We start from the raw sequence: 25,741 nt of genomic DNA, 5'->3' as shown, positions 1-25,741 counted from the left end.
CTCAACATCTTGGTTGACATGGCCCATAGTCATGGTGAATTACAATATCCCACCATGGCTAACAATAAAAAGGAGACACCTCATGCTTGCACTACTTGTGCCAGGGAAGTACAAGGCAAAAAATATGGACGTGTACATGGCACCTTTGATAGAGGAGTTACAAATATTATGGAGAGGAGTGCGGACCCAGGATATGGAGAGTGCGCAGGTACGTGGTTGTGTCTCTACATGTATAATATAGGATTATGCTTTTATGACTCTCTTTCGCACGCATGTCTTATACTAACATATTCATGCACGCGTGCATGACTTGTTATAAGTGGGTACCATGCTTGTCCTATTTATGGACCGGGTTTGAAATCGCTTACACCATACTCCAAACATATGAGGAGAAATGTTTATGAAGGTCATGCTCGATACCTTCCACTGGACCATCTTGCACGTGGAGGTCAGCTTGATCCACCACCATCATATTTGAAGGTAAGTGACTGGATTTAGGCTTGGAGGGCGAATGGAGAGGAACCTCCTCCTGGCATGAAGAGGCTATCGATCTTTCACGAGCTTCCTTATTGGGGTCAGTTACAAATCAATCATCTCTGGGATCCCATGCATATCTTCAAGAATGTGGGGGCTACTACTTGGGCACACTTGGTTGGTTCCAAAGATTCAAGAGGAGTGCGAGAAGACTTGCGTGCTATGAATAGGATGTCTCGTTTGTGGCCCCAAGTGCATGCTTCGGGAAAAGTTGTCCTCCCAAAAGCAACGTGGATCCTCTCTACGAGGGAAGAGGCACTGGTCAAGGCGGACATTGCCTAGACTTTTCAAACACCTACAGGGTACATGTGTTCTTTGAAAGGAGCATTTTCAAAGGACAATAAGCTTAGTGGGCTCAAGTCCCATGATTGGCACAAGGTCTTACAGGTATTCTAAGCTATAGAATTAGTGTACCGATAATCGTGATGCGTTAGCGTAATTATGATTATGTTATATTGTTGACATGACTTCTTTGTTGCTTTGATAGTTCATCCTCCCAATTACAATAAAAGGGTGCTTACAAGAAGATGGTAGAAATGCTATATTCAAGATCAGTGGTATTGTGAGGTATGCTTACTATCAAATCACATTGATTGCATTCTCTTCAATTTAAGCTAAATAATCTGTAGACTGATTATGAAAATATCTTACATGGGAATGTGAAATAGATGGATATCTCAAAAAGAGATCTCCATATCGAGCATCGAGAAGGCTAGGGTGGAATCCATCAAAGCCATATGCTTGCTGGAGAAGCACTTTCCCTCGAGCATTATGACAACTCAAGTCCACTTGCTTGTGCACATAGTTGATGACGTGGCTATTGCAGGTACCGTTCATAGTCGGTGGATGTTTTTTCTCGAGCAGTTTATGAAAACTTTGAAGAGATTTGTAAGACAAAGAGCAAGATCAGAAGCAAGCATGGCAAAAGGGTGGCTTGTGCAAGTCATTAGTATATATCACAGAGTTTCTTGCATCCATGGATCCTGATATGCCGCAAGCTTGGCATAACAAGGATGATGATCGCATCGTTGGCAAGGTTCCACAAGGAAAAGGGATTGAAAGAAAGATGAGTGAAGAGCAAATGGAGAAGTTCAATAAGTTTTATATCCTCAATAGCAAGGAGATGCAGAAGTGGATTTGAGAGATATGAAGCGGCCAAAGCAGAAAGAATAAATGCAAGGACGAGATTCAGAGTAATGTACAGGCGATTGCAACCATATCCACGGGATCTGGCTCTTCTCCCCACTCACATATCACTTGATTAGCTACAACTGGCTCTATGTAAAGCTGAACGTGATGGAGAGACAATAAACGAGTGCGAGCGAGAGTTATCATCTGGATGTATGATGCATGTAAGTTTCTTACCTCTTGACGTAATTAAGTAATTATTTGTGGCAATATATGCTATAAAATAGATGCATCTTCATTGTTTTAATGATGCTCTTTTACAGTACAAAAAGTACAGTGCATTATGGTCATATGGACGACATGTTCACATGGAATGCATCGATTCAAAGAGAGTCACGTATGATTGTGGAGTCATGGCTAACTTCACACAAGATAGCCGAGCAAGTGCTTCGGATATCAATCTTCTCTCCTCACAATTGGATTATTGTGGAACCATACGCGAAATCTATGAAGTTGATTTTAGACGATTTAGTATTTTCATTCTTAATGTAAAATGGTTTAGAACTATTTACAACGGTCCCCATGCGATAGTGAGAAAAGATAGTAGCGGCTTCTTTGCAATAGACTCCACCAACTTTGGACCGATGAAAGTGATACTTTTGTTCTTCCCGAGCATTGTGAGTAGGTGCATACTAATGATTTAATTAATCAAAGCTTTTGTTTTTAAAGATCCATTGATACATGTACTTAAGCATAATTTCATATATATAATTGACGACATTTGGCACCAATCTTCAATATAGGTGGTTTTTCATCCGAATCGTTCTGATCCAAGATGGTGGTACGTGATCCAAGTCGCACCATGAAGCAAGCAAATTTTTGAAGATAGAGATGTGGATATGGAGATGCCACTACCAATGCCAGATCCAATTGATCCAGATGAATCTAGCGAAGAAGATGAAGATCACTATATGAGCCAAGAGGAAGATGCACATAATCACATCGCACGGGAGGAAGATGGAGATCACGCTATTGAGGAAGAAGACAACGATCATCAAGAATCACCACACTTTATTGAAGAAGATGATCAAGTACTTTTAGGTGAATGTATGATGCTAGAGTATGATGATGATATAGGAGATCAACTCGGTACAGAGTTAGAGATAGATTTGTTTGGTGCATTAGACTTGGCTCAAGATGAAACCGTTGATGTAAATGCTCTTCATTGATTTTTTTCATCTCAAACTTGGACATGAATATATGAGCTTCAAAGGCTTGATGTACATGCTCTCATACTTTTATTCTCTCAAAAGATCAAACATGTATGAAAATTAAAAAAAAAATGCCATTGGAGAAAACTAACTTTTAAGGTCGATATGAGAAAAAAAACTCTCTATAAACATCACTATAAAAAAGTATCTCAGTGTCGCTATATGGCGACACTTACAATTCTAATAAATGTCACTATATAGCGACTTTAAAAATCTACCTCCTGATGTGGTTGGATGATTATGAACGTGGTAATCTACCTGTTAAAATAGGCATGGGATGAAAAACTACCTTTCCCCACGTGCTTCTCTCTCCTGAGTAAGCATCTATCTACACTATGATCATCTGCAACATCACGCTCTATTGACGAATTTTGATATTTTACACACACTGATGTAGTAGCTTGCATCACTTACACAAGTACATAAAGGTTTCAAGCAATTGGATAATACTTTCCAAGTTTGAACATGGAAATAAAACAATTGTAATACCATCTAGATGCTTTAGCATTACTTCCAATTGGTATGATGTCAATCAACAAAATGGATATGATGTCAATCAACAAAATTTTAAATAGCACAATATTTTCATCAGAACGTAAGCATGATTGTAATACCATCTAGATGCTTTAGCATAATTTCCAATTGGTATGACATCAATCAACAAAATTTTAAATGGCACCATATTTAATAAGTAAGAATGTAAGCACGATTAGTAGTGTATAGAGTATTTCAAGCCTGGAAATGATTGCTCATAAGTCATCACAAAGTTTCCTCATCCCCATCCCCCGCATCGCTAGATCTTGCTTTGACTATGACTTGCAATTGTTCAACAATGGGAGGATCATGCAACGGACATGGGAGATCACAATGTACCCACTTGGCTAAATCTCCATCATTAGTCTCTCCCTTAACATCATCCAAAACTTTACCATTTGCATAAACATATACCAATTTCTCTGCTCTTTCTGTCTTCAAGCAATTTCTTGTGACTGAATGAACAAACTTGTAACTACTCCAATTTTGTTCACTCAACAAATTGCTATAAGGATGGGATAGCACTTTCAATGCCAACGTTTGCAAATGAGGTGTCGAGGGTCCGCACTCCTCCCACCATCTCCATGCATGCATCTTCTTTGCGAGGTCTCGTATTCTTGTATATGCAATTTCCCTTCCCTATTTTGAAAAGTGGACAATTCCTTGACAACAACAGCAGCATATTCAGATCCATCTTCAAAAAATACTCCCAAGAGATTATGCCAAGGCTACATTACGTGTTTCGATGGCCCTTTCACATCTAATTTCCTAATGGCAAACCATACAGGCCTCATTGCATCGGCCGCATCAGCTATTCTCTTCCAAAAGCTAGTAGTGTGAGCCATTTACTCTATCTCTGTGAATTTAGTACAAGTGTTTTGTGAGGTTGAATTAGCTATCCACTTGCTAGCTTCTACAATGAATAATGTCTCCGTTACAACTCCCTGTAGCTTGAGCAAATGGTCCAACATTATATAGTTTGTTCTGAAACATGTTTTGCTAGGTTTCAAAAACTCTAGTAGATGTTCTGCAGGTTGGTAGTTTTTGAATGTGCCCAATAATCTCTCGTGGTTGAGGAAGTATAATACCAATCTTCATCTCATTTATAGTGGCTTTGAACCACAATATGCATCGCTGATTTATACCAATCCTCAAGCACAAGGTCAAGGCAATGGCAAGAGCACAACGATGCCCAAATTGTTAGAATTTTTTATTTATAAATTTTCTAGTTTTCCTACAGTTCTTCGCATTGTCAATGATTATCTGAACAACATTATGCTGCCCAACATCCAAAACTATAGCCTCCAATTGTTCAGGAGTGTATTCATCTATCTTGGCATTACCACTTGTGTCAATGGATTGACAAAATGCCTCTCCCTTAAATGTCACGTCCATGGTATTGATTAGAGGCCTCTTGGTGACATTTTTCCATCCATCACTAACAATGGTACATCTTGTTCTCTCAATACCATCGTATACTACTTGCTCCATCTCTAGTTTCATCCTCTCATAGTATGCATCCAAGTAGTTCTTGTGGATAGCATTGTAATTGAGCAATGTAAAGCCTGTACCCGCCTTTGCTACAGATGCCATGGATCTTTTCCAATGAAGATTTCAAACCATGCTTAGTGGCTAACCGGTACGACAAATGGCCTCAAAAACATCTTGTTGCGCTTTCTCTATATGTTGTCTAGATGACTCTTGCAAAGATCTTTGTTGTGGACGCTCACGTGATTGCGAATGCGAAATGTCACTAGATTGTCTAATATCCATATAATTCATAGAGCATCTTGCCATTTGTGTGAATGAGGCCACACCACTACTTTGAGGTGGCGTGCATCTACAGATTGACTAGCTAGAGGTGTGAGTAAATCATCAAGAATATGTTCTTAGGGCTGGGATCGGTGATGTGTGACTATATCATCTACCTGGTTGTCCGTACTTTTAGGCATTTGTCCGCCTAGAGTGGCTATATTTCTCTCAACTCCTGGACCCTTGCATATTACAATCTGTTTATTGCTATCACCCAAGAAGTGCTTTTGCATTCTTGTGCCGAAGCCTCAGTACTCTAATAATCTAATTTGTTTTACCTAATAATATATAGAACATAAGGATAGTAAACCTATGTATACCACTATCTCTCCACACATACACGACATAATTTTGTGAGTTGCCTACGAGTTGGCAATTGCGAGCTCCACAACTGGCTAGACTTCGAAGGGCCAGCATAAGCGAGCCCACAACTGGTTCAAAGTCAAATATTTTCTCATCATTTTTAGATACTAGTTTGTAGAGTTTTAGTAATATGTAGTATGAATTTTGACCACATACGAGATGTTCCAGGTCGGCCTAAACGTGGTATAATATTATTCATCAACGGACAAGTTATTACAGGTCGGATGAAGCGAACTTCCAACCGGCTCATTGACTTTTTCTTTAGGTATAGTTACAAGCTATAGTTACATGCTTATAAATAAATACATATGCTAAAAGTAAGAAAATCATACACACAAACATAAACTATTCCAAAAGTAAATCATTTCATGCGCTAATGTCTACTATTCCTTTTTTCTAAAATTTGATAGTATCTATCTACTATATTACATGCATCTAGAATGAAATCTTAAGTTATGTAGCTAAACTAGAATTCCAAGCCATGCAACTAAGAAACTCTTTACCTAGTCCTAAGTGACAAGTCTTTCCAGAGAGTCTAGAATCAAGAGAATTACAACTTATATTCATGCACAAAATAAAAATCATCTATTTTTCCAAAGCTAAGTACAATGTCACATGCGACTAACTTACTCTTGACCTAATAGTATGTAAGTGCTGATTTTCCAATTAGTATCCATAACTAGAGTCTACTCAATTCTCCCATATGTGTCATCTACGTCATCTTCATCACCCTCCCCACTCTAGGTTTCCTATATGGGTTTCTCAATCATACTCTCTTTTAGAACCTCCTTCTCCCATGTATTAGCTAGCTTTCCTGCCTCCGTAAAATTGGGTTTCAATATCTCAAGAGGTTGGGGTTCCCGTGACGAGGCTACCATTGAATCTACATCAAACTTCCCACCTTTCAAACCAAGCTCCTGATGCTCATCAGGCAAGTGATAAATAGCAGTCACTCTCTTCTTTATGTACATAATCACATTGAATAGGATCTTTTTCAACTGCAATTACATTTTTGAGCCTTTTTTAAGGCACATGTTGTGACTGTGCTTGAACCAGCAAATAGATCGAGTACCCACTCATGCTCATTTGAAAACAGATCTATGAGTTGATTGATTAGGAGTTATGGTCTTTGATAAGAATTTACTATCTCCCCATTCTTATCCATGGTCACATGCCTGAGCTTCTTCATCCAGCTGGAATAATGAAATGATCAAGAGTAAATGGAGCAGATGAGGGAAAATTGATGTGACCAATATTTTTTTTTCCATCCACAGACCAATACCCAACTGAAATGTTTTTATGTAGCAGATGTGAATCGATGTCCTTTCATTTGTCTCACATTGGGTTTCATCCTATGACATGCAACAAAAATAAGTTTTAAATTTATTAAAAGAAAATGCAATTATAACAATAATAATTGACCCAAAAAAATCTTTGCATTTCATTGCTGCACTCACCAATAAAGGTGGTCACGTCTAGCACATTTATCATTGATGACACTCATCACTGCCCCAAACTACAAGTCTGAATGAAAAATTACGACACACCAAAGCGTTGCCAATGTAATTGACATCAACTAGTCAAGAAGACTCATTAGTTCCTTTGCTTTGTAAGGGACCTCATCAAAGGTGGATCTGGGAACACTAAATCCGTATGGTATGTTTGCAATGACCAACGTGTACTCATTCTTTGGAAGTATCTTTGACAATTCATTGCAATCTCCATTGAGCACACGATAAAAATTTGGTGGATGGTTTTCCTCCCTGTCAAACTCTAACATGTCATCACTAAGAGTGATAGATTGTTGTCGAGTTCGATGCTCTTTTTCTTTTGTAGCCTGGTCAATCAATTGCTTAAAACTTGCAGGCATCTCTTTTCTAAAGGTTGTTGTCAAAGCAACTGTTCAATATTTCAAACATTCAAATCTACGATTCGAAAGAAAAATTCCATTAGAATATGTATACCAAATTTTGACATACCATGATTTTGAATACATTGAAATATGGAGCCAAGCTCTCCATCCTGCTGCTCTCTAGATACTCGTCTCGAACAGATCCCAATCTAGCATGTTCAATTGCCAGATCATTGCTTCCTGCATTCTCATGTATATTTTGTGCCTGCATTGAAAACACATGTAAAATTCTTCTCACTTTTATAGTTGAAACAAAGTCTATTAAAACATTTAAAGAGATTAATGTAAAATCAAGGAGAGACATGATGCAAAGGAGAGAAGTTTACCTACTCATCAAATTCATTGCCCATTTCATCCAAAGAGAGAACCCCAAACACCATTTTGCCAAGCACTTAATTAGAATCTCATCTTTAACTCCCTGCATGCTCTTCCATGCTGTGGCTCGAATTTCTTCATGTAATGCCTTCAAGGTCTTGGTTTCTTTCTTAACTCCTTTAGGTATGAGTTTTTTCTGCCCTTTGACTTCAAAATTCTCTTACTTTGAAAAAATTGCATTTATCAAATCCCAAACTTCTCCACTACAAAATGCAATTTGAAACATCCCGTCCCATGATCTGAAGCTGTCACTTGGCCTTCATGAATCTTTAATTTTTGCAGAGATCCCAATCTCATTCAACAAAGACAAGCGAAACTCTGGGGTAATCAAAGAACGATCCTTGTCGAGTTTTGTAATGAAATCATTGTGATAGAAACGAACATGTTCTATCCAAGACATGGACTTCCTATACTCATTGTCATTATTGTGATCATGTGGACATCTCAAATCCGATACTTCTGGATGCCCGAATGCTCGTTGTGTTTTTGGATTATTAGTTCTTGATTTGCAGGATCTTTATGGGCCTTCCTATTGTGTTGCTATGGGTTTCTTACACTGCTCAAGAGACATTTCAGCCCTAGCTTTGTGGACATCTCAAATCGCCCCTCCATACTCATCTTTGGAGTGACCGAAGAAATTTCCTCATACATTCATCCTTGGTACAATAGAAAAGAACACCTGAATATTTGATGTGTTCATATACATTGCATGAAATCGGTCATTTTAGGTGGATGAATTGTGCAAAACATGAAGGCATGATTATAAAGATTTGAGGAGGTTTGACCATATTGAACTTGGAAACAAGAAGCTTTACTATTCAGATGAAGAGCTCAAACATCGAACTTGAAGATCTCAAGCCCTAATTATGCATCATCACTCTATGTCAAACAAGTTGAGATTTCCACGCAAATGTTTCTATTTTTCACACATACTTTGCACCATGCACCAAACATAGTGCCTATACTTTGCATTGTACTATGGATAAGTTCATGTCTTCTGCCTTCATACTATCCACATGCAATTCACAATATATCATCCAACATTACACTGTATCATTCAAATTGGAATATGGCCATCCTTTGTATATATATTTTCACATAGATATATATAGTGGCTCGGGTTTTCCCCTTGTACTCCCCAAGGGTTTTTTTATATGTAGCTAGAGGGCCTAGTTTGAGTGGGGGTGTTAGAGCTATATATAGGCTATAGCTTGCCCGAACTCAGCCTAGTCCTCAACTATATAAATGCCTATGATCTATGAATAGAATCACTTCCTTGGGAGCAACTCTTGTGTCTGTCTCTCTCCTCTTTCTTTTCCTCTCAACAATACACATACATGATGGGTACTCTAAACACCCCCAAGGAGTTGGCACTATAGACTCCAAACCACCAGCCCAACCCCACACCAGCTGAGATTACTCCTATGGAGTTGAGATGATACATGTTGTCCCTCGTTTATAAGCCCCTGGGGTTGATCAGGAGGAAGAAGATGAGGATACTAAGGATGAGGAAGGCGAAGAAGGATGGAGTGAAGAAGGGAGAGAAGAAGAGAGCGAGGACATGGAGAACTTAGATTAGTTGTAGAAGTAGTGCTAGCTACTCTTTTTTGTACTTAAAGCCATTGGCTTGGCTTCGTGCCTCTCTTGTATATACACTCCTCTTACTTTTTGTACTTGAAGCCACAAGACATGGCTTGGCTTCGTGTTATCTGTACATACAAGCACTTTTTGGGCTATGAATTAATTTACACTCCTTTTATTTTTTTGGCTTTCAATTTTCTTATGCTCAATGAATGCCTTGTGAACTAAACATTTTGGAGTTGTAATGTTTTATTCAAAATTTTAATTGCTGGCTATAGACGTGCCTGGAATCATGCTAATTAAAATGCCAATTGTGCTAATTAAAATGCGGTTGGTTGTAAGAATTGAATTGCACATTGTGGAAATGGGATTCTTGTAACCACACAGCATACACAGCATACACAGCATTCTGTTCAACCACACAAAATTCTGCTTAAAAATAAAATAAAATTTTGCAGAGTGTCTATAAGCACATTTATGAACGCGTCTTTCTATTTTTTTTTAAATTTCTATAGAGCGTCTATAGGCACGTCCGTAGGTGCATCTATATGTGCGTCTACTTATTATATAGATGTGCCTATAGATGCGGTCTATAGACGCGCTAATAGACGCACATATAAAGGTGCCCATAAGTTTGTTTAAAAGTTAAGGAAACACGTTTGTGTGCATGTCTATGGGTGCTTTGTGTTGTTGTGTATATAGAATGTTATGCATAAGTAGGAGCTTTCAACAATTTTGTTTACTTATTCAACTGATTTTGTCTTGGGTAGTGTATATGTTCAATGCTATATTGTGTGAGGGCAAGCATTTTTTGACACAATGGATTGATAATAAGAGAAACACACAAGATTGTAGCATCATTGCTAGCTTTGAGGGAGCCAATGGAGCCACGATGATTATTGTGGCATAATACAAGATATTATTAAGCTTGACCTGCGGCACTTCGTATGTTTTGGATGTCAAATGGTTTAAGGATGTGACGGAAAGAGGCCCTACTGCAACAATCAAATGCCATGCAAGAGGCTTTGTAGCTATTGCAGACTCCGCAAAGTTTTGGCAAAGCAAGAAGAACACACTAGTACTACCGCAACAACGTGAACAGGTACTATACACATATATAAAAATACTCACTTTTTTATATTTGATACCTTTGATGCAAGGAAAGTAACATGTTTATATTTGTGGTTGAATAGGTTGTCTATCAACCAATGGTGGATATTAATAGGTGGTGGCATGTCATACCTATTTACTCCACAAATTTTTGGCCAGTGGCTTTGTAACTATTGACTCAATAAAGTTTTGGCAAAGCAAGAAGGACACACTAGTACTACCGCAACAATGTGCACAGTAACTATACACATATATAAAAACAATCACTCTTTTATATTTGATAGCTTCAACATGTTTGTATTTGTGTTGGAATAGGTTGTCTATCAGCCAATGGTGGATAGTAATAGGTGGTGGCACGTCTACCTATTATGCCATGTTCTAAAGTGATGTATAGTACATTTATTAATATGGAGCATATGGAGGATGATCATGGCCATGGAGGTGATGATGATCGTGATATGAGAGAGGAGGATGGTCATGAGATAGGAGATACATATATTCAGGCCATTATCCATGAGGACGAGCTTGCCATTAGTGATGCTCATTTCAATGAGCACAGTAGCACAAGTAGTAGTGGGCTGGATGTATTTGTAGATCTTCACATTGGTTTGGATATTGAAGTAGATAGTTTGGCAAGAGTTGATCTCATTGAGGATGAGATCAAACTGTAGCCCATCATTGTCTCATCCAAATTTCTTACATATTGGCAAAACTATTTTATATATTGTCTCATTCTCTTCACCTCACTTAATTTTTGTATATGTGTGTTTGGTAAAAAGCATATTATCGTGTGTGACACGTGCATAGCATTGATTTTTTTTAAATTATGTGTTTTGGTAATCATGGGCAATGTTTGGAAAGCAATCATGCACATTTATAAGCCTATAGCAAAAATTCAAACTCTACTATGTGTTTATAAACACGTCTAAATAAACATCTAATATACAATGTAGATGCGCTATTGGATGCGTCAATATCCGCACTAATAGACATGTTAATAACCACACTAATAGATGCATCCATATTTTCATTAATTCTATCTGCACCGATAAACGAGCCTACTATTTTCGCACATCTATCAAGCATGTCTATAGTTGCTTTGTTATGTAATTCACAGGCTCAAATTAGCATTGAGCCAGAATTAGAATGTAATAACAATCACTTTGCATGGGTGACCATCTAGTTCACAAGCGTAGATTGGGGTCCATACCAAGTTGTAGTGCATCCCCATGGTTTTTGTGGAAGATGGTAGTTGCAATGCAGGAGTATCTCCATGATTTGCACTTTTTCCTTCTCTCTTTTTCTCTCCTTTATCCTCTCTTTCTCTCTCTTTTTTCTCCTCTCTTTCCTTCTCTCTTTTCCTCTCTTTTCCCCTCTTTTTTCCTCTCTTTTCTCCTCTCTTTCATTCTCTCTTTTTCTCTCTTTTCTCCTCTCTTTTTCTCTCTTTTCTGCTCTCTTTCCCCCTCTCTTTTCTCCTCTCTTTCCTTCTCTCTTTTTCTCTCTTTTATCCTTTCTTTTTCTCTCTTTCTTCTCCTCTCTTTCCTTCTCTCTTTTCCTCTCTTTTCCCCTCTCTTTTCCTCTTTTTCCCCTCTCTTTTCCTCTCTTTTCTCCTCTCTTTCCTTCTCTGTTTTTCTCTCTTTTCTCCTCTCTTTTTCTCTCTTTTCTCCTCTCTTTCCCTCTCTCTTTTATCCTCTCCTCTTTCCCCCCCTCTTTTCCTCTCTTTTCTCCTCTCTTTCCTTCTCTCTTTTTCTTTCTTTTCTCCTCTCTTTTTCTATCTTTTTTCCTCTCTTTTCCCCTCTCGTTTTCCTATCTTTTTTCCTCTCTTTTTCTCCCTTCCTTCTCTCTTTGTTTCTCTCTTTTCCACCCATGTGAAGCTTCAATAGCCTGACATTGAGCAAGCATATACAGACTTCTCATTTTCCTATCTTTTTTCCTCTCTTTTTCTCCCTTCCTTCTCTCTTTCTTTCTCTCTTTTCCACCCACGTGAAGCTTCAATAGCTTGACATTGAGCAAGCATATACAGACTTCTGTCATTCTAATTCAAAGAATGCAGGAGTCCATAAATGCTTGCTCAATGTCAAGCTATCACTCTAATTTTTCTTTTGCCCCAATGATTGTATGCATGATGGAAAGAGAGCATGAATGATGGTAATCTTCTTCTTTTCTTTTTTGCAGTTCATCATGTGGCCAGGAAGCTCTTCAACCTTGCCTGATCTTTGGGATGCCATCTTTCGGGAGTTATATAACATTTTGGGGCACCCTCCCACTCCTGAGGAGTTATACACATACATGATGGGTACTCTAAACACCCCTCAGGAGTCAGCAGTAGAGACTCCAAACCAGCCCAACCACACACCAGCTGAGATTACTCTTGTGGAGTCGAGACAACCCAATAGGCAATAGAGCCATGTCCCTCGTTTGTAAATAAAGCTTTGATTTTTTATACATTCATCCATGTTGTCCCTCGTTTATAGGCCCCTGGGGCTGACCAGGAGGAAGAAGATGAGGATACTGAGGAGGAAGAAGGCGAAGAAGAAGGGAGCAAAGAAGGGTGAGAAGAAGGGAGCGAGAACGCAGAGAACTTAGATTCGTGCTATATGTACATACAAGCACTTTTGCTATGAATTAATATATACTCCTTTTATTTTTTTGGCTTTCAATTTTCTTGTGCAACGTTCTATCAATGAATGCCTTGTGAACTAAATGTTTTGGAGTTGTAATGATTTATTCGAAATTATAATCATCGGCTATAGACGTGCTTGGAATGATGCTAATTAAAATGCCAACTGTGCTAATTAAAATGTGGTTGGCTGTAAGAATTGAATTGCACACTGTGGAAACAGGATTCTTGTAATCACACAGCATACACATCAAACTGTTCAACCACACAAAATTTGGCTTTAAAAAAAATAAAATTCTACAGAGCGTCTATAAGCGCATCGATGAACGCATCCTATTTTATATATTGTCTCATTCTCTTCACCTCACTTAATTTTTGTATATGTGTATAAAAGCATATTATCGTGTGTGACACGTGTACAGCATTGATAATTTTTAAAAATTATGTGCTTTGGTAATCATGGGCAAATATGTTTGGAAAGTAGTGATGCACATTTATAAGCCTGCAGCAAAAATTCAAACTCTATTGCGCATTTATAAATGCATCTAAATAAACATCTAATATACAATGTAGATGTGCTATTGGATGCGTTAATATTCGCACTAATAGACATGTTAATAACCGCACTAATAGATGCACCCATATTTTCAGTAATTCTATCTGCACCTATAGATGAGCTTGCTATTTCGCACATCTATCAAGCATGTCTATAGTTGCTTTGTTATGTAATTCACAAGCTCAGATTAGCATTGACCCAAAATTAGACTGTAATAACAATCACTTTGCATGGGGGACCATCTAGTTCACAAGCTTAGATTGGGGTCCGTACCAAGTTGTAGTGCATCCCCATGGTTTTTGTGGAAGATGGTAGTTGCAATGCTTGAGGAGTATCTCCATGATTTGCATTGATGAATCTGAGTATATAGAGTATTTTCTTATAAACTGTAGATTGGTGTGATTCAATGTCTCTTTAATAGATCTTTCTTTTTCCAAATATGCCTTGATATCAGTAAGCATATCTGCGTGGTGTTTCTCCCTTGCATTTGGATGATGTGGATTGAGGGAATAAAGACTAGTCAACATTTCCTCCATCATCAGAGATTCCACTTGACCACATTGTAGAGTGGAAGGCACATTGGTGAAAATGAGCCCCTACAAGCACTCTGAAAAGATTGGTTGAGCATCTTACATTCTAGTTAGAGTGCACAAAGAGATGCTTGTAACTCAATTATGTTGATTGAATATTGAATCACATAATGTTCATAGACATCGTGATGGTTAGGAAGAGATATACCCCTTCACATCACAAGTGTGTGCAAATAGACTTAGAGTTGTATTTCTAGTATTTTGTGGTAGAGCTCCTATAAGTGAGAGCGCAAGTAGTTTAACAACATTAGCAGTTTCACTTGGTGACTAAATTGAGGTACACGAGAAAACACATGAACCTTCATGTTACGTTCAATAAATTCAAAAATCTACTAACATACCAAAAACCTCACATTGATGAGTTCCATGTGAAAACTCACGGTGGCCATATTGATGGATCCGAAAGGTCCATGATAATCTAGGTGATGGAAAGAGCTACTCCTATCATGTCCTAGATAATTTGAGAGAGTTCATTCAAGGAAACATTCATTTTTGGCATATTTTTATTCGTCGGACATGGAGATTGTGGTTGTTTCCAAGTTTAATCTCAACATGACAAACTTCCCATTTATCCAATGAGGCGTTTCGATGAATAACTGAAAGTTTGAACTCAAGAACAAATGCACAAATGAAAATCGATACTTTCATTATCAGAGTAGTTCGTTATATACAATGAGAGTATCCTATGATTATCGGCTATGATTGAGGAAAAATTTGGCTAACTATGTGTTTGGTGCAAGTGAGATGTAATGATTGCTTGATTGGTGCAAGTGGGAGGTAGTAAGTACCAACAAACCCCCCTTCAAGCACGACATAGTTTGTCATAGAATGACAAAAGGTGGTAGACTTGATTCGTTTATGTGACACCTTGGATAGAACAAGACTGAACACCCAGAGAGGTGTAAGAGTTGGAAGCGTGGTTGGAGTAAGGGCTTTGTCAAGAGATCAGCCGACATGTCGGTGGTAGAAAGATGTTGGATGTAGAGATCGGCCTTTTTAACAAGGTCATGAATGTAGTAGAGATAAAGGGAAAAATGTTTACTATGGGAGTGAAGAATAGGGTTGTGTGCAAGTGTAATGGCACTCTGATTATCACATGAGAGTGTAGTGGGTGAGGAGGAACAGAGGTAGCTGAGGTCATCAAGAAGACGACGAAGTGAGACAGCTTCATGGGAAGAGGCAGAAGCTGCAATGTACTCGACTTCAGTGAAGGATAAGGCAACAACCCATTGGGATTTAGTGATCCAAATGATGGCAGTACCATTAAGAAGAAAACAACAACCAGTGAGAGACCAACTTGTACATTGATTAGTACCCCCATTGATTTTTGTGTTCTACTGCTCCATTCAATTGAGAAGTATACAGAATAGTAAGCTCTTGTAATATGCCTTCTTGGCAACAATCGGAGCGAAATGGATGACTTAAGTATTCCCCACCATTGTCAAATCGCAAAATCTTCAATTTGCAACTTGTTTGTTTGGCCATTTGCTTGTAATCTTGGAATGACTGAAATGCCTCAGATTTTTGCTTGAGAAAGTAAACCTCCATCCATCTACTAAAGTTATCAATAAAAGTGATATAATAGCGACTACCCCCTTCAGAAGGGACATGCATTAGACCACAGATGTCTGTATGAACCACGCCAATTAGTTCTCCAGCTTGAGTGCCATGGTGATTAAAAGAACGGCAGGAGTGCTTGCCCATAACACATGCCTCACAGAAGCAAAGTCGGGGATGCTCACCAAGGGAAAACCATGAGCTAAATCATGTTGAGCCATATATTTAATTACTTGGAGATTTGCATGCATCAATTATCAATGCCATAGGTCTGTTGTGCTTGTCTTGGTAGCCAACAATGCAACATTCTTGATATCAATGGAATCCGATAGAAGATACAAAAACTGGCATCGAATACCTTATGCTATGATCTGGAGGGAAAACTCATGATGAATAAGGCATGCATCCATAGTAAACTCGACAATCATGCCCATGTTAGTGAGTCGAGAAACAGATGTTAAATCCCTCTTTAGATTTGGAACATAAAACACTCCAAAAACTCAAAACAGATCACTAGTAGCCAATTGAAATTCAATGTCATTGACCCCTTCAATATTATGCTCAGAGTCATCACCCATCTAGACCTTTCTCTTGAATGTGCATTGCTTGAAGGAAACAAACCATTCTCGGTGGAATGTCATGGGTTGATTGGCACCAGAATCGAGAATTAAAGAATCAACCAGTAAGCACAACAGAATGAAGGAGTACTTTCATGGACATGATGCAAGCAGGCTTTATCAGAAGGAGATTCAGGAGCAACATTACTAGCTCTCAATTCTCTGACTTGTTTTTTGAGATCGGGCAATTTTCTCCTACATTCAAATTTGAAATGTCCCTCGATGTTGCAGTAGCGGCACCTTTGTTTTTGTCATGAATAATTTGGAGCAGATGGCGGTCGAGGAGGCACGACAGTAGATATGAGAGCTTTATCATTGCTAGTAGTTTGCATCCTGAGATCAATTCTCATCATCTCCTCCTCATAGAGGGCATTGATCACTTGTTCCCAAGTGAGCACCTTATTGGTCATGAGGGCACTTCTGAAACTGTGCTAAGTGCCAGGGAGAGACTAGAATAGCTTCAATTTTTGCTGCTCCAAGGGAACCTAGTATGCATCGCTAGCACAAGCGAGTTGATTGAACAACTCCTTCATGGAACATACATGACTTCGTAAGTCTTTGCCATCAATATACTCCAGATTTTATAGTTTATGAAAAAGATGCAATATCTCTACTTCGGATCATTTCTCATACTTTTGTATGAGCCATTCCCATAGACCATGACTAGTCTCTCATGGGCCATGGCGCTTCAAGCACAATTTCACGTTTCAAGCTTAGCCAAGGGCGATAAGAGCTTTGTCCTGCTTGCTCTGCCAAATCTTGGCCTCATTCACAACTTCTGGTTTCTTCTCTGAACCATCAACAATTACGAAGTAACACTCCCCTTTCAGGTAGAGGGTCATCATCTGCTTCCATGCATCCATCAAAGACTTGAACAAGACGATATGCAGAATTTGACGTAGCAGTCGACATGATTGCTGGGACTAGGATCTTGCTCTGATACTAATGATAAATAACTGAAACTGTGATTAACACAAGAACAAATGCACAAATGAAAATTGGTACTTTGATTATCAGAGAGTAGCTCGTTATATCCTCAAACATCAGCTATGATTGAGGAACAATTTAGCTAACTATGTGTTCGGTGCAATTGAGATGCAATGATTGCTTGATCGATGCAAGTGGGAGGTAGTAAGTGCCATACACACTCCATACACGAGGTGACATGGTTGATCCAACATGTTTCTCCCAGTCATGAAGTTGCACACACGCAATAACAAGTACGTTTGTTGCTTTAGGTTTGCACTCCATGTACGAGTAGCTTGACCCATCTACGATGGGCTAGTAACCTCCCACCCTCTCTCTCTCTCTCTCTCTCTCTCAATTTACATGTCCTTTATGTGTATGTGTAGAAGGCTTGGATGCACAAAAATGATGTGTGGGCACATATGCAGCATACCCTATGCTCAAAGGGCACAAGGGACTAGTAGATTTATTGACTGGCAGCCCTCATGCACATGGCATTCCAACTCTGAAATCAAAATAAGCCATAACCCGAAGACGGGTAATAAAATGGATCTGGGAGTATGTTGTCTCTATGCCAACATGGACTTAGGTAGAACAAAATGTGTGTGTAGAGTAGCGGCAAAGCTCCGCTTGTACTTGCATAAGGCTAGAAATAATCCCTCTTAGAAATCCAACTTGCATGTTCTACATGCAAGTTCTACATATGATTCCTACTTGCAACTCCTACATACGAGTTCTACATGCAACTCCTACATGCAACTCCTATATGCAAGTTCTACATGCGAGTCCTACATGCGAGTTCTACATGCGAGTCCTACATGCGAGTTCTATACGCGAGTTCTACATGCGAGTCCTATATGCAACTCCTACATGCGAGTTCTACATGCAACTCCTACATGCAACTCCTACATGCGAGTTCTACATGCCACTCCTACATGCAACTCCTACATGTGAGTTTTACATGCAACTCCTACATGCGAGTTCTACATGCAACTCCCAAGAGCAACCTATCGCAATTCAAACATACGTATGCTTCCAATAATGAGAAACTATGAAGGTTTTCCAAACAATCAAGATCCAAAATTTGCGCTAACCTCATTAAGGCCGAGACACTTGCATCGGACCACCCATACTTTGCTTGCAAATTCAAGATTAAGAGACAAGCCATCATCTTCCACTCGTCCCTTCGATCTGCACACCTCCAAAATCACAACACAAAATGCAAGGAAATCCACTCAAGATCCAAAAATTATCCTATTGTTAGCTTTTATGCCCTGTACTGTTAGTGTATACCGACTTTCAACCCTGTTCGTCAGTATATACCACCTTTATGGGATACATAGACTCAGTATATACAGATGATTTGGAAACAATACAGCATTGGTATATACCGATGATGTGAGCTAAAACCCAAAACTTGCATCGCTGCCCCTCACAATTCCATCGCAGAAAAAGCAAAAACCTCTCCCCCTTCCTCAGCTTCGGCAAATCACCTTCCTCCAACCTCTTTCCCACTCTCCTCACCCCTACCTAGCCCCTCACCCAACACTTGTGCTCCCTCTCCACCCTTCTCCCTCTCTACTCGCATGAAAGGACAATTTCCAAGAAGGTTTGTCTATTTAAACAATGTAGATTTCTTCTGTTAGAGCTATATATAGCTTGCCCTAACTCAGCCTAGTCCTCAAAACTATATATGCCTATGATCTATGAATACAATCACTTCCTTGAGAGCAACTCTTGTATTTGTCTCTCTCCTCTTTCTCTTCCTCTCAACATGGTATCAGAGCCTGGCTACGCTCTACTGTGATTGTGAGAAGAAATAAACATGATTTCTGCCAATTTGACGATGCAATCACTCACAGAGCATTCTTTGATCTGATTGTTTCAACTACTTGATCGCTAGGTTTTGAGTTGATATGCAAAAGTCATCAAAGATTCATCATAAATTAGCGCCGCGATCATGATTGATGAAAATGGCCCGCGATGGCTTGTTCAAAGTGTATGCACCGGTGGTTATTTTAACCGGCTGGATCACTAGATTCTGATTTCAGGTAAGAAAGTTATGGTGGTTTCTTTTTGTTGCCTGCTATCAATAAAGTGGTAGAAGAGTGCTTGGACAGAAAGATGAACACCCATAACCAAAGAGAACTTGATCTAGGAAATGAAGATGTAAAAGATTCATAATTTTTTAGAGTCAATAATATTTGAAGCAAAAGCAAAAGCAATGAAAAATTAGACTTAATGATAAAAAGCTTCTTGATACGGTGTCGCCCTCCCGCTTTCAGTCTCCACTATTTGAGCACACTCCCTTGCACTCAGTATTTGTGTTTCCTTGGATTTAACACACTGGCATATCATGCTTTCACATTCCCACATGGAGCAATAAGAGGCTCAATCACATAAAGCAAACTTCTTTAGCTACATGAATACACAAAAATTAGATAAAGAGGAGACCCAATGCTTGCCAGTCATATTCGTAAACCAAGAGCACAGGATCGTTTTTGCAAGCTTAGTCAATCTTTAAGGATGAAGATCTTATCTAATAGATTTCAAGTAGAGTCTCAATATTTTCGCTAAGAGTAAGGCAACCCAATCTACATGCTTTTGCATTGATAATTATATACGTTCAATAGACTAGAAAGTTGATTGGGAAAATAAATTGGACAAAAGGTTATCTACCATATGAAAGGAATTTTGGCTTTCTATTAGGTTATTAGTAAAAACAAGAGTCTAGTGCTTAGCACGTGTGGTTTCATGCTGCTTTTGCAAAAGTAAAAGCCAATGATGCTTCACATCTATTAAGCTAGTTTTTATTTAGTGCATCCTTTACTGTGACCGACTTCTTATTTAGTGCATGGCTTTTGCTGAGTCTTTGTGTTAAGTGCTTTACTACTTAGCATTCATAGAAAATCCTTCAACCAAAGATCTTTGTCAATATCTATACTTGGGTAACTCACAAAACTTGATTGCTTTTTAGCAAGAAGACAATGGTTAATTCCAAGATCACCAACCACTATGACATATATCTATGTGTTGGAGCTTTTCTTTGCCTGTTGGTATAGAGATAAACCAACTTCCTTTAATGTTGATATCATCGTAGTTCAGTACAATGCTTTGTCCTTGATATCCCACTTGAAAGAAATGTTATTTGTATTCCACTACATTAATATGCTTGATGTTTTATTTGCAAAATGATAATACATGTATTATTATGTTATGCTAACAAGTTTAGCTGTAGCTAGTTCAAGTTTCCATGAATTTTGGTGAAAGAGACTTACCAAATATTCTATATCAAGCTTTACTTTTAGCATGATCTGATTGATTTAAAGGAGCTTCCAAAATATTTTGTATAATTTTGAAGGCTAGATTTTCTTCGATTATCTTATCATGTACTTTTAATTTCCTAAATGTTTTGTATTATTTTGAAGGTGAGAGTTACTTTTGATTATCCTATGATTTTAAAAGAATGTTATCTTTCATCTTTTGTCAATCAAGCATGCCTATAGACCATCGATTGTATTCGATCTGGAGTAGGGTAAAGATTTTATATTCAGCTTTTCATTTATTACTGCTTGGAGGCTCCTCATCGTAAACAATTCCTTGTCATTCTGGGCTGAGGTGCTAATCATGTAGGTGTGCTTGATATGCAAAATAAAATGTGGACCTAATGTTTCTTTCTCTCGTATAAGCTTACATCTTTCTTGACTTGCTCGTCATGTATTCAACACTAGCTTCACTTTCACAAGTTGGTCCATCCTATGGAAGAAAAGGACTTGCCGAATGTTTTGTGTTGTTAAAATGCTAACATGTTTTCTTTCGATGTTTCTTTTCTATTTAGCTCTAATATCATTACTTCTTGGATGCGTTACTTCACATATGCAAAGGCGCTTCTCACATGTTTCCTTGTCGTTTTCACAACACTCATTTGTTTCTAGGCTAAGCTCAAATGTTCTCTTTCCAGTTGTGTCTCTGAGTACATGCAAGTTTGCACAGGTACCTGGATACAATTCAATGGACTAAATTCACATTGCATACCTATAGGATGAGTACATCTGCTTTCTTTTTCATACTCATCTATATTTATGAGTATATGCAAGGTCTTGCTAGATGAGCAGTATGTTCCTTCTTTGTCGATTAACTTATTGATGACTTATGGTATGTATTTACTTATTGGTTCACCTTACATCTTAAAGCAAGGCATACTTTTATTTCACCCTTTTATTCCTCCCTTTATGTGGTGAGGTATACTTATATGTCTTTCACAATGAACACATATGGCTGACTTATTGAGTACTCATTTGGCCATGGCACCTATGGATTACTTATTAAGTACTCGTTTAGACGTGGCAAGTATCAACGTCTTTCAGGTGACAATATTCATGAACACATATGGCTAACTACTTGATTACTTGTCTAAACGTGGCATATGGCTAACTACTTGAGTACTTGTCTGGACATGGCACATGGATTATTACTGAGTCCTCATTTGGATTGATGTGACACATATTTATCTAACTTTAACCATGAATACATATGGATTACTTATTGAGTACTAGTTTTGATGTGGTCGTATTGCGTACTCGTTTGGATACGTCAAGGTTCAATGTCTTTCAGATGAACACATATGGATTACTTATTAAGTACTCACTTGGACATGGCCTCAGCGGGTGGGGTCCTATAATGCGTTAGTGTACCACGTGCATTCAAAAGGAGGGGTTATTTAATTGTTTGCACTTATAGATTTACAAATAGAGGATGGGTTAGAATATGTAGCCCTGTCAAACTAACATAAGGGGTCTATTTATTCCAAAAGCTTTAGAAGTAAGCTTTATCGAGGCTAAAAACAAGCACTTCAATGTAAATGTTCATGAGCATAGCCAAACACAACTTTATGCATTCTAGCAGAATGATCCACCTCATAACAAATACAATCTTCATGGACACCAGCATATGGGAGAGAAATCCCAACAATTCTACCATTACTACTGACAGTACATGTCTACAAGTTTTTTGGTGCACTTTGCCATAACTATATTGCTGGCCAAAAATCGAGCTTTGTTAAGGTACTCCTTCAGTTCAAAATCACATGGGTGAATCCAGGATCTTGGGTTCCATTTTGTTTCTTAATTTAGTATCTTTTTCCATTAATAAAAAAGTCCATGCCATGGTTCTTATGTTGGGACCGCTTTTAGAGCTAAGGGCGGACTTACATATGTTGGATAAATAGTTAAGAATACTATTGCGAGTACATAGGTATACCTAGTACTAAGTAGTAGGTGTTCAACCGCCTGTACTCTTTGAGCACTCAATTTTTTAGTGGAGTTTGTCCCACAAACAGCATACATAGGTCGAGTCACTCAGATGTATAGCTAAGCAATTGGTAGATCATGAGGGGCTTCCTCTTGTTGCTCCCTTACTTTTTTCTCTCTCCTAGAGCGACATCATGATGTATTTATTTGTTCTCATCATAGACATCAACTTTGGGTATGGGTGGCTGCACCCCTCAGCTTTTGTCATATTTGGTTTTTTTCTAGTCTCATAGACCCTTCGCTCTTTTGTAGACGTTAATTAACTTTCTTTCTTTCTTTCTCGTACTGACCCCCTTTGATTTTGCATTATGGTGAGCTGAGAGCTTGGAACATGATAAGTGGACATCCTCCTATCCACATTAACCCTTAATTTAGACTCTCCCACATGGCTTGAGATGTGGTAAAAGACAAGGGGAAAGAGAGACCAAAAAAGCAAGACACCAAAAAGGGAGAGAGTATGGATATTGCTAGTACGAATGACCAATTCAATGTGGTTAAGTTCCCATATACCGATGATCCCCATTCACCTCACAACTATAAAACCTCGTGAGAGTCGACAAGTTGAGAAACACTTTCTCTACCATGTCTTGGGCCAATAGTAAACCAAAAGGCTTTATTGACTCTTCGTCCCAATTGAGTGCAAAACGACTCCTCTACACTAAAGGCATACTCTAGTATTTGATCCAAAAGAACGTGTAGATAAGCCCATTGTTGCGCTCCTAAATCCAAGCATTTGTAGGCCGCTCGTGATGTGCCCTCTATAGGACTTCTGACTATTGTTGGAGGCCAATTTCCCATGTAAGAATCTCATGTCTACCTCCATTGAATTGGGTGAAGGGAGTGCTATGGTGAGCCCAGTTCACATGATGCTTGAATGCAGACAAATATCTTGAGTTCTTGGACCCTCACGCTCCAAGCTTCTCTCCTTTTCCGCCCACGCCAGAGTCTCTCCATCTCATCAGGATTAAGCTAAACCATTATTATTTGCCTACCGGCCAGATCGGGACCAGCCACCTGCAATGCCTCTCTCGCAGAGAAGGGAGAATATTTCGTAGAATTGTTCCTGATACTTCGTGTATTTTGTAGGAGTTGAAGCAAGTTGCTGACGAGCTCCGCAGCACGGACGTTATCTTCAAGGTGTCCAAGATGGGAGGTCATCTTGGATCTAGTCTCGGAGTTGTGGAACTAATGGTAGCCTTGCATTACGTCTTCAATACACCCGAGGACAAATCCTGTGGGACGTTGGACCGCTCAGAACCACCATGCGCTTCACCGAGTCTGTGAGTCCCAGCTTTGGATAAGCCGAGTCGTGGGCTTTTCTTAAAGGTCTATTTGCCTGTGATTGTGTCAACAATCGGCTTTTCTTGGAGGTCCGTTTGCCTGTGATATGTGTCAATGATTTGTGGGCTTTGCTTGGAGGTCCGTTTGCCTGTACGGGCTTTTTGATTTCATTCAAAGAAAAGCTGTGCAAGGTAGCTTATATTATTTATGCTTAGATAGGGCCGAGGCTATGCCCAGATCAAAACAATACATGAAACGATTTAACAAAGATGGATGACGCAACCGAGATGATATCCTCAGAGCACCCGATGTCCACCGTTGGTCTTACCACCGCAACAAAGATGCTGTGTTACTATCGAAAGTAATCAATTATTATGGACCTGCCCAAATATCGAGATTCTTTGCACTATCTCCTCATAAGTTTCCCAGGTCTCATTCGTCTCTCTTTCCGAATCTTGTTTACTGCTTTGATGTAGATCTTCTGCCAGGGTCTACTGTGGACGTTCATTGTTTGAAATCTATAAACAATGCTAGTTTATTTCCTTTGGACGGCTGCTATCGTTCGCATTGCAATCGAAGTTCCTACCCTCTCACCAACATCTACTCTGCGACAATCAGGGAACATGATGGTTGTCCTCCCTCAGAGTCGTTAAAAGTTTTTATTGCGTTAGAAACATTACGGGACATTTGATGTTTTGCTACTGTCTACAGGGATTCTCTATTTCTACATGAAGAGCATTGAAAGAGCTCATACGCCCAAAGATATGTGGGAAAGCCACCATTCGTGCCCACTGAGTGCCTTCTTGCTGACAGCTCCAAGTTCGAGCCCACCTACAACTCGAGCAACGCCTTCCTGCTCAAGTTGAATACGAGGTAGCAAAACCCATTTTAGAAAGGTCTGTGTTCTTTGAATGCAGCGCAAAGGTGGCTATGTTATTCCTTATTCAGTTATCGTTACCTGGAGCGAGATGCTTTGGAAGTGGATTTGCATGTTTAGTATAGTATCTTGCTCTCTAGATAAGTAAAATTGTCTAAATTCATCCGTCAAGTCTTGAAAGACACAATTACAAGTAATGCATTGCTTCTCGACTTTCTATGCATGGTTGCATTAGATCATCCCTCAAGGGGTGTTCTCAGCATGGGCCAAGGCGATTTTTTGCATATGGTTCATTTTTTAAGAGAGAGAGAGAGAGAGAGAGAGATGCTGAGATTCACTCTCGTACCTCAGAAGAAGTGTTTAAGGGCAGAGCCACTAATGTGAAAAAAAATGTTGCAAGATAGAAGAGAGAGAGACGGGGGGGCAAGATAGAAGAGAGAGAGGGAGAGGGTGCTACGCTACTGAAACAGACTGACCAACCTCAATTCTATGGTTTCAAACCCCGGTGTGTAGATGCTGCCACCAATTTTGATATGGATGAAGGCAGATTCACTGCTATGCTAGGGCCCATACTAGAGCTACGGGAGGGCTAGAACAAGGTTGCATGCCGATTGACTGAATGCTGAGATTAGGGGCAATCCCCCCCCCTTATATAGGGGCTTGTAGGACCAACCCAATCAACCCAACAGGTCGACCAACGAGTTGGCTTGTTGGCTGGCTGGTAGGGCTCAATTGAGCAGCTGTATGG

The 25,741-nt window shown here is 39.1% G+C and overlaps 1 long non-coding RNA gene across 1 annotated transcript; it reads left to right on the top strand.

Moving 5' to 3' along the window:
* The first annotated feature begins 23,880 nt into the window (after positions 1–23,880).
* On the top strand, positions 23,881–25,002 carry LOC147901928 (uncharacterized). The gene is made up of 3 exons (XR_015541045.1): positions 23,881–24,115; positions 24,336–24,545; positions 24,828–25,002. It is a non-coding gene; the product is annotated as an uncharacterized LOC147901928 (long non-coding RNA).
* The last annotated feature ends 739 nt before the right edge of the window (positions 25,003–25,741 follow it).

This window comes from Dipteris shenzhenensis, chromosome 5, assembly GCF_047967505.1.
Source record: "Dipteris shenzhenensis isolate YYH24624 ecotype China chromosome 5, Dip_SZ_1.0, whole genome shotgun sequence".
Lineage (NCBI taxonomy): Eukaryota > Viridiplantae > Streptophyta > Polypodiopsida > Gleicheniales > Dipteridaceae > Dipteris > Dipteris shenzhenensis.
Note: the sequence above shows the minus strand (reverse complement) of the source record. Positions and strands in the feature narration are given on the sequence as shown.